The sequence below is a fragment of the Vidua macroura genome, chromosome 1 (assembly GCF_024509145.1).
Source record: "Vidua macroura isolate BioBank_ID:100142 chromosome 1, ASM2450914v1, whole genome shotgun sequence".
NCBI classification, from domain to species: domain Eukaryota; kingdom Metazoa; phylum Chordata; class Aves; order Passeriformes; family Viduidae; genus Vidua; species Vidua macroura.
Window position 1 is genome coordinate 99,061,240 of NC_071571.1, and position 9,785 is coordinate 99,071,024.

Consider the following 9,785-nt stretch of genomic DNA (forward strand, 5'->3'; position numbering starts at 1 on the left):
TTTGTCTCAAAAATTAGAATTATCACTTAGAATTTCTTTTCAGCTGAAGATATGCTTATGAATAGCTATTCGTAAATAATTTTTTTAAATAATGAAATTACTAATCAGTAAAATCTGATTTGAAGTGCCAATATGCACAAAGCTAATACGTTTTTGCTGAGTCAGGAGCTGGTCATTATTTTGACCAGTGCAACATAATTAATGAAATTTTTAATTATTTTACTAGAATTAATTTGTTCTGTAGAAAAGGCTGTGATTTTGATTATCTGTAAATTAACTCATGTAGGTTCTCACTATATATATATATATAAATGATCCATAGGAGTAATATCCTGGAAAGCTTTTTAATTATAAAATAACCCCCCTAGTAACTCAAATAGCAAGTGAATTAATATAGATTATGCAATTAATTTCTTGGGTATAGCCTTATTTTATAATTTAAAAGCTTTCTAGTCATACTACTGATGCCTAACATTTCTATAATTAATGCAACGCTCATAACTAGGTCTAATTAGCATGCTTTCAAAATAATTTGTTGCATAAGCAAAAAAATCCACCAATATTTAGCAGTAGGGTCAAATTCTCTTATGGTGTATTTTTTCATTGTCAACAAAAACAGTGTTAAAAGTCATAATATGTATTTTTGCTCAAAATTGAAGAATACCAGTATTTCTTTCTTTCTTTGGTAAATTTAAAGACAAAATTGCTACCAAAAAAAAAAAATCTGTTCTTTTAACAGTCTTGATGTTATTTAAACCATTCTGGAAGGACGAATATGTGACTACAGCAGAACCTAAACTCTGATATTATCTCTGTTAGGACTGGGATGACTGAAGACCTTCTTTCTCAAAGCTAAAGGAAAGCTGATTTTTCAGTGTGGTAGTTCCTCCTCAATAAGTAATTCCCAGAAACATACATTATCATTCTAGCCCTTAACCCTCTCTCCCAGTGAGACAATCAAGCTTCCTCTCTCCATCAGGCTGGGAAAGAGAAAAGTATGTACTTGTAGATAATAGGAACGTGCTTGGAGTGACAGTGCTGTGTGCATAACCAAGGACCAAGCATCTGCCAAAAGGCCCTATAAATTGTTCATTGGGATTGTTTTTTGTGATTTATTGGTGTAAAACTCATTAATAGATGTCTTATCTTATGTAGACTTCAATATCTAGAGCACAGAAAATGTGAATGCTGTACTTAACAGGGAAGGCTAGTGTATACATGGCAGGCAATGGCAGGGAGGAAGGGGAAATTATTAGCTCTCAAGTTTGACAGTAAAGGTTACATTCCACTATTATTTATTAATTCTGATAGAATGAGAGAGATTTCTTTCCCTTGGATAAGAGGTTTGAAATATTTTGTTTCCTTGTGTACCACCTAATTTTAATGTGTTATCCATCTTCCATGAATCGACACAATAAGGAAAAAACAAATGAAAACAAAATATTGGTCCTTTTCCTCTCTTAATTCAACTGTATCCAGATTCTCCAGTACTGATGCCTGCTCCAGAATAAGGTCCCTCCCACAGGAGACAATCTTTCATGAAAACCTCTAATGTGGGCACCTTCTCACAAGATGCAGTTCTTCAAGAATTGTTCCAGCATGTATCCTTTCCAAATGGTGTTGTGGAATTCAGGAACTTCCTAAGTATTTCAGGAACTGCCTAAGTATTTCAGGAACTTTAGCTCATAACTTCAGACCTGAAACTCCTGTCATTATGCTCTACCTGCTTGGGAGAACATGGTGTCTTTTGGGAAGATACACCAAGTGTTTGTGTAACAGATTTTGATCATGCAGGTGTTGACATATTTGCACATACATACTTTTTTTTTGCATATGCAGTGTGGGGTGAACCATCAGGGAAGGATAGACATCAACAAAGAATTCCTTTTGTCATTTGAAGAGTCTAAATGAGTGTCCTTCTTCTCAATATTCTATTAAAGAGAGCTTTTGGTTGCTACAAATTTGAAGGCATCAAAGTGCTTACTGGCAGGGATTACAGTCTGATTTGTTTACAAAACTAATGCTTATCTCACATAAGAATATGTAGTAATAAACCTATTTCAGGACAAAATGTTTTGGTAGAGCAATATGTCATTATGCCAGGGATCTCCTTCCTGCTCTACCCTGGCTGTGGTATTTCAGCATAGGCAATATGGGCCCCTACAGCAATGGCACAGAGATCACAGCAGGATGTGTTGCAGGCAGGAAAAAAAGAGCATACCAGCATCTAGTAATTTAGTGGTATGAATGCTTGGAGGTTTGATGCTACACACCAGTAGTGTAACTAGTAATGTAACTTGTCACTGCTCTGCAGACTGTATCATGAAGGGAATACCTCCTACTCTTAGGGTAGATAAATTTTTTCAGTACTTGACAGGAAAGCAGGGGATACAAAGACAAAACTGGTCCATTGCCACAATTTAATCTTCCAGATACTACTTAACAAAATAAATCTGTGGGGTTTGCCTTGTCCATATTACTGATGTGCCTCTTGACCATATTACCTCATGCCTCTTAATTGTGATTGTGAGATGCTGTGCTGTGAGGTCTTACTAGAGGAAGTGCACAAGAGGAAACCCACTGTGTCTTTTCTTGGGGAAACAACTTACCTCATTTTGTTAACAAAGTTTGAGATGCTTATGTAGAACTTCTCTGCCCTTGCAACTGCCAACATACTAATGTTTTTAATTGCAAAGAAATTGACATTAAAAAGAAGAAAAAAGAACTCTCTGTACCACTAATTAAGATAATATACCGGAAAAAGAGAACTTCAATGAAATGCAGGGCCAGCCTCCCAGTGTACCTGATAACCATTTCTTCTGCAAAATGAGTATGTAACAAGGAGGAGGGGGACGTATTTTTTTTTATGTTTCGGAGGTTTTTTTTTATAGATTGTATTAGAGCAAAAGAGAATCTGCTTTATCTAAAAAACAAAAAAATTCCAAACCGCACAGCCACGTACCGTTTTCACTATTCAAAACAATTCCTATATTCAGAACTAATTTTTTCTATTTTTCTCATGAGGACAGTCTATAAAACTGAAGTACTATGTGTTTACAGTCTCCTGATATTAAAATGTCTGAAGAAAAATGTGATAGTACAGGGTATTTTGTTATAAGAAGCACAAGCTTTCCTGCTTTATTAAATAGAAGATTTTTTAAATGTTTTTTTTTTTTTTTTAATTTAGTTGTCTTTTTTAACTTTGGCATTAATTTCCATTCAATAATATAAGTATGCCAAATCTAAAGGAAAAGAAATCACAGTCAATAATCAAACATATTTTTAGAAAATACTTGTATGCATTCTTATTTGCAAAGTTATTGCCTTTTTCATAACTTTTACAAATGCACTTTTAGTAAATTTTGTTGAAAACATGCCTTTAAAAAAAAATTAGGAAAAGTATGCACAAATGTGCTTCAAAAATATTGAGGTTTTTCAGTAGCAGACTTACAGTAATTGACTCATATTTCTATTCATTGCCAATATAAGGTATATATAATGTTAGCTGCCTGGCATGGTTGTTTCAGCTGGCACTTGCTTAACTGAGGAGTACTATTTTGCTAACCTGTGGAAATTAGGTCACATGTGATTGTGTAAATGTAGCTTGCTATATTATAATGAATTTTCTTTTTTAATTTTTTTTATGTGTTATAAATATAGCCAAGGTTATTGCCAGATGTCTTTGAATAGAGGGCAAAAATGACTTCATATAAATATTTGTGTTTCACAATACCAATATCTTCCCAGTTCCCAGATCAAGATTCCTGTACAAGCTTACCCTTGCATGAGTGACTTCTAATGACATCAGTATATTAAAAAAGATGGTTCTCAAATCTAAAACCGTGAAGCAACAGCACTGCTACAAAGAAATAGCTGCACTTAGGCCAGACTTGAAAGATAACATTCCTCATCTCAGCCACACTTTTCACTTCACTGGGAAGATAAATGGAGCACAAGCCATACATATGGAAAAGAATAATTTTTGTTTTTTCATAGAAAAACCAGTTTACTTCTCAGTTGTCTTTAATAAACTTTGTAGAATCTTGAACTCAGTTGTAACTCCCTTAAAAACAGTGTCATCTAAGACACCTGGGAAAAAGACACCTAGTAAAAGGAAACATTCATAAACTTAAAAAAAAAAAAAAAAAAAAAAAAAGCCACCCAGAAGCAGAATTCATAACTATGCATGTCTATACACACACTGTCTAAACTGGAGCATGATTGCCATGTGAAAAGACTGTGAAATTAATGTGCTCCCAAAGCAGGAAGCAAATTCTAGAAAAATGCTGAAGGTAAAATCTTGTCAGAATTCTCCTTGACTTAAACAGATCAGCATTTTACATTTATCATGTGCTCAGATTGTACTTTGAAACATTTTTCAGATGTTATGCTAAAGATATGCTTAGGTTGCCATGTTTCAGTTAGGGAGGATTTCAGTCATAGTCCCTGACCTTTTTCCTCTTCAAACCAAAATGACATCTGTAATTGGTTTAGTCTTTTACATTACACTGACTACATTTTTCCTGTTCATTTGTGACAGACTGAAAAATTCCTTCTCCCTTCATGTCTTCTGCTCTAAGAGAATAAAATACAAAGCGTGATAGCACTAACTACTCTTGGACAAAATGCACATAAGGAACTGAAGAAGTTACAAAAAGCCAAAACTGGCAGAAGGCAATGGTCAGTCTCTGTGTTATGTTGAGGTTATGTTGCTGCATGCTGTGACAGGCATTTTTTCCTGGCTCATAAGTAGCAAATCTGTCTTAACATTTCTAGCTGCAGTGAGATTTTAGACAACTTTGGCACAATTTAATGAAAACAGGTCATGTGGCATTGCGTTCTTTTCCCCGGTCCTGGGCGGCTCGGGGAGCCCGGCTAGGCTCAGCATACCACCTGGGAGTCCGGGGTTGCCTCATGGTCCGGGCGCTCTGGTTTAGCGCACTGGTGTGGGCTGGTCGTGCTCTGTAACCGACGCTGGGATGAGGTAAAGAGACAAAGGAATGACCACCTTGCCCTGCAGTTGTCTGGAGAGGGTTTATTGCCGTATGGTGCTGCGGTGGAGAGCAGTGACCACTCCCAGCACCTGCGTGGACAATATAGAGACAGAACAAAGGGGCGCATGGGTTTTATAGGGGGCGGACATACAAAGGCGGAAGCCCTCCTGCTCAATGGGGACAGGCAACATGGGGGTGACGTGAACCACGGCAACCAATGGGAGCACAACAGGGGTGGATACAGGGTTCCAGGATGAATAGGGTTGCGGGGATGGGGTAACTGACACAGAACTCTCAGGAATGGACAGGGAGGTGGCCACAAGACTGACATGGGAATGCTCCTCTGGCAGACAACCTGGAGCGAACTACTGTGAGGGGAAATGGGGGTACATAGAACCGGCTAACTAACATTCAACAGAACCCCTGACTAAACTAACCTGGGATGCAACAGGTTAATCTTTTGTGTGTCACACAAATGAGCTAATTGATGTAAGATTTGTATCTCCCAAAGGTGGCTTTCTAAGAGCTGATCTTCCAGTGCACAAGAACAGGATGGAAAGAGAGGAGGAACAAGTGACTTGCAGTTCAGTGATGTAATTTTCAGATGTAGTCTTGTGTGTGTTTTTTGCTGCATCCAGAAAGAAGCTTGATAGAAAAGATGATATGAATATACTTGAAATAAAGAAAAATAGATTTTCACTAAAGTATATACTTCCTACTGATTAAAGAAACCGTTGTCAACTCTCGTAGAAGAACAAGTATCTAGTCCTTCTAACACCTCATTAAGCTGTAGGTGTAGTTATAGTCCTGCTCTCCAGCTGTTGTGCTTTCAGCAGTGCCCTAACCATAATTTTTCAGGCTAATCTATTAGCTGCCTTTCGCAAGCATACATTTCATTTGAATAATTAACATCAATCAGAGGAGTTACATTTCAAAATAAACAATGCATTTTCCCTTTCATATCAGTATAAATCAGGTTTAATGCAGCTAAGGTCAATATAGTTGTAGTTGCAAAAGGATTGATGTCCATGAAAACATGGTCAGGCTCTTATTTTGTCTACTGGATGATAAATTTTATACTACTCACTAACTGAATCAAATCCAGAGATGATCCCTCATCTCTGGATTTGATTCAGTTAGTAAGTAGTATAAAATTGATCTTGACTTATATAATTTATCTTCAGATTTAACTGAAGAATGGAAGGTGATTCATGAATAGTTCTTTTGATCATGATTATTAAAATATCTCAGGTAAATTTGGGTAGAATTTTAAACTTGGAAGAGATCTCATGCATTTCTTCAAAGGAGAAAGTCTGAAATTCACTTATCTAAGTAATCAGTATCATGATACTTATGTTAGAAATTCTAACTTCTTTCTCCACTGGAAAAAGAACCCCAGCTCTATCTGACAGTTTACGCTGTACCTCCAAGAGCAATGATTTAAAAGCAGAATTCTGTCTCTAAATTCCTGCCATAAGCATTTGGTGTTTCATGTAATTCATGCCCTAATATTTATTCAGAGGTACTTTTCAGTACAGAAGTATTAAGAAAAGAAGTATATGATATTCAACCATTTTGCCTCATATGGATTTATTCAACAAACATTCTGTTAATCTTTTTATGTATTGGATGCTGATTATTTGTCTTATTCTGGAAGTACATTAAGGTGATCTTGCTATAATCAAATAATAAAAAAATCAACTTCTGTGACACTGAGCTGTATAATATAATTAAGGAAATCTGCATTTGTGAATCTAATTTGGCTTGAAAAAATATGCTTTCTTTTTAATTTGAAAAGAAGAAATAAAGTATCTTTCTTGATAGCTTTTGTCCATTTAACAAACATCCATAACCTCTAAACTGATAATTATACTGGAAAATCTGTGTCCATAGTGTACACTTCCTCACACAAAAGAGATCCCACCCTTTTTTCAACTAATTTATCTGGCCAATTTGATAGTGCATGCTACTTTAATAATTGCAAGGTATTAAGTAATGCTTTGGGGAGTCAAAAACCATTGTAAATTATTTAACAGGGGATATTACTGGGACATCAATTAAAGTTAATCCAGCAAGCTGAAGGGCAATTTAAAAATGGTCTAATTGACACTCACCCTGAAGTGTCACAATTTTTCAGTTTTGACTAACTATCCATTTATTACTCAACAAAGTGCAGAAGAGGCTTAGTAATTCAAAATGTAATTAGTTTTCACAGAGAACAAAGGCGGAGGAAAAATGGGGGAATGTTTAGCATATGCATGGTAATGTGTTGTCCTCTCTGTGTGCAGATGCACAGCTTAGCATGGCTTGATGCCAGAAAACTCACAGCCCTTACAATAATGTATTAATAAATATTTATGTTTTCATACATTAGACCATATTCCAAGGTAAATAAAATTTATTCTGTTTATGATAGAGATATTCTCCTTTTGATGAAAATAACAAGTTTTAAAGTGACTAAAAATTAAAGAACAATTGTTCCCAAGCAGCTTGTCATGGAACTGTTTGAACTCTTAATTTTTCTTCAAGTTTTTACTAGATTGCTAATAATGTTGCACCAACTACTACAGTTCTTTGAGGTATGGCTTATTTCTTTGATGTTCTCATTAAAATTTGAAGATAATGAAGCTTTTTGAAGCTTCAAAATTATATAAAAAAAACCAACTTTTTGTATTCCCAATAATCTCTGGAATGTAATAATTTATAATATCTGGAATATTTCATGCAAACAGCATGTACATTTTCAGTCCTTTAAGGCTGAGAAGTCAGTGGAATGATTCCTGAGTAAAACTATCTATTTGAAGATTTAGTCTTTGAACCCATGAGAATGATTTTTCTTGAGAAGTTTCTAGTCTACGTATGTTTGGGCTTATTTTATGGCCCAAGTACCCACATTAGAGGACAGTTAAGGTTTTTTCGGTTTTCATTGTAATAGTCCAAAGGACTGTGAATCAGTAATTTCTTTATCTATACTTTAACAACTTCGGGCTGCTTTTCTGATTAGGCTGTGACAAAAGCTGGTTATGCATTTGCAGCTTGAATTTTATTTCTGGAAAAGTACTTCAGCTTCTTACTCTAACTAAATTAGGAAGAGTATGTTTTTAATTTTTTAATGAGGAATGGTATAATCAGCTGAATCAGCAAAGCAATAAATGCAGAATCATAAAATAATTTATGTTGGAAAAGACCCGCAAGACTATCAATTCCAAGAGTAAACCCAGGACCGCCAAGTCCACCCATATAAAATGTCCCTATATGCCATAACCGTACATCTTTCAATTACCTACCTGCTGGGTGGTGACTCCATCAAGATTGTTCCAGTGCTTAATAATCCTTTTGAAGAAGAAATTTTTTTGTAATATCAAATCTACAACTTCTCTGGCACAGCCTGAGGCCTTTTTCTCTCATTCTCCCACACCTTTCCTGCGAGGAGACACAAACCCTCACCTCATTACAACCTCCTTGTAGGCAGTTGTAGAAAGCAGTAAGGTCTTCCTTGAGCCTCCTTTCCTCCAAGCTAAACCATTCCAGCCCCCTCAGCCACTTCTCATAGTACTTGTGTTCCAGACCCTTTCCCAGTTTTGTTGTCCTTCCATGGACAGGCTTCAGCACCTTAATACTCTTCTTGCAGCATGGGGCCCAAAAGTCAATACAGGATTTGAGGTGTGGCCTCACCATTGCTGAGTACAGGTGGAAAATTTCTTCCCTAGCCCTGCTGTTTTTGATACAAGCCAGGACGCCCTTGGCCTTCTTGATCCCCTGGGCAAAGCTGGCTACAAAAGCTGGTTCATGTTCAGCTGCTGTCAAACAGCACCCCCAGGCTCTTTTCTTCGGCCCAGCTTTCCAACCACTCTGCCCAGCCTGTGGCACTGCCTGGGGTTGCTGTAACCCAAGAACAGGACCTGGCACTTGGCCTTGTTGAACCTCACACAATTGGCCTCAGCCCATTGATCCAGCCTGTCCAGCAGATGAACACTCCTTTCCAATTTGTGTTATCTAAAAACTGACCAAGGATGTTTTCAATCTGATCATGCAAATCATTGGTAAAGATAATAACCACATATCTTTGGTTTTCTTGCACAACATCTAGCAAAAAAATCTCTTAAAATCCCTACTTGTATGGATTGATTTTGGTATTCTTATAGAGTCAAGTTTCAGGAACATTATTCTTCCATTACTTTTTCTTCTTTAAATTACTGTTTTAATGTTTATTCTTCCTTTATGTCTTTTTGTCTTACAAGCATAGTCACAGATTGAAATGGATACCTAAAAATGACATTGTTATATTTATTTCAAAATTGTATTTTCAGGTGACAAATTATAAACAATTTAGTATAAATATTAGACAAACCTTTTTCTCTGTGTGCATCTGCTCCATTCACAGGCTCATTCCTCTGAAAATTCCTTGAGAAGAATCTGTTCAGAGGTTTCTTTGTACAGCTGAAATACAATTCTTCAGTCCACAAATAGCAGTTTGCCATTTGCCAAGGAGCAGAGCTTTGTTTTTGCACTTTGAACGTGAAGGTCCAATGACATAGAGAGAAGAAAATGAGAAACATCCTGGCCAGGAGGAGCAGATTTCAGGATTACTGTTTTTCTTTTTAAATGTGAGAGCTAGACGAAGATGTTTATAGAACCTGAGGCAGCAGTGAAAGTGACCTGAAAAATGGAGGAGACAAAATGAGTTACGGGATGCCAACAATGCTGGATGTACGTTGTTTTTGAGAGACTACCTGACATGAGTTATTTATGAATGAAATATTGTCAGGTAAAGTTCATGGAGAAATAGAT

General features: G+C 36.4%; 1 long non-coding RNA gene across 1 annotated transcript; it reads left to right on the forward strand.

The window, feature by feature from the left end:
- The first annotated feature begins 1,396 nt into the window (after positions 1 to 1,396).
- LOC128811691 (uncharacterized) lies at positions 1,397 to 4,048 on the forward strand. The gene is made up of 2 exons (XR_008438429.1): positions 1,397 to 1,601; positions 1,696 to 4,048. It is a non-coding gene; the product is annotated as an uncharacterized LOC128811691 (long non-coding RNA).
- The last annotated feature ends 5,737 nt before the right edge of the window (positions 4,049 to 9,785 follow it).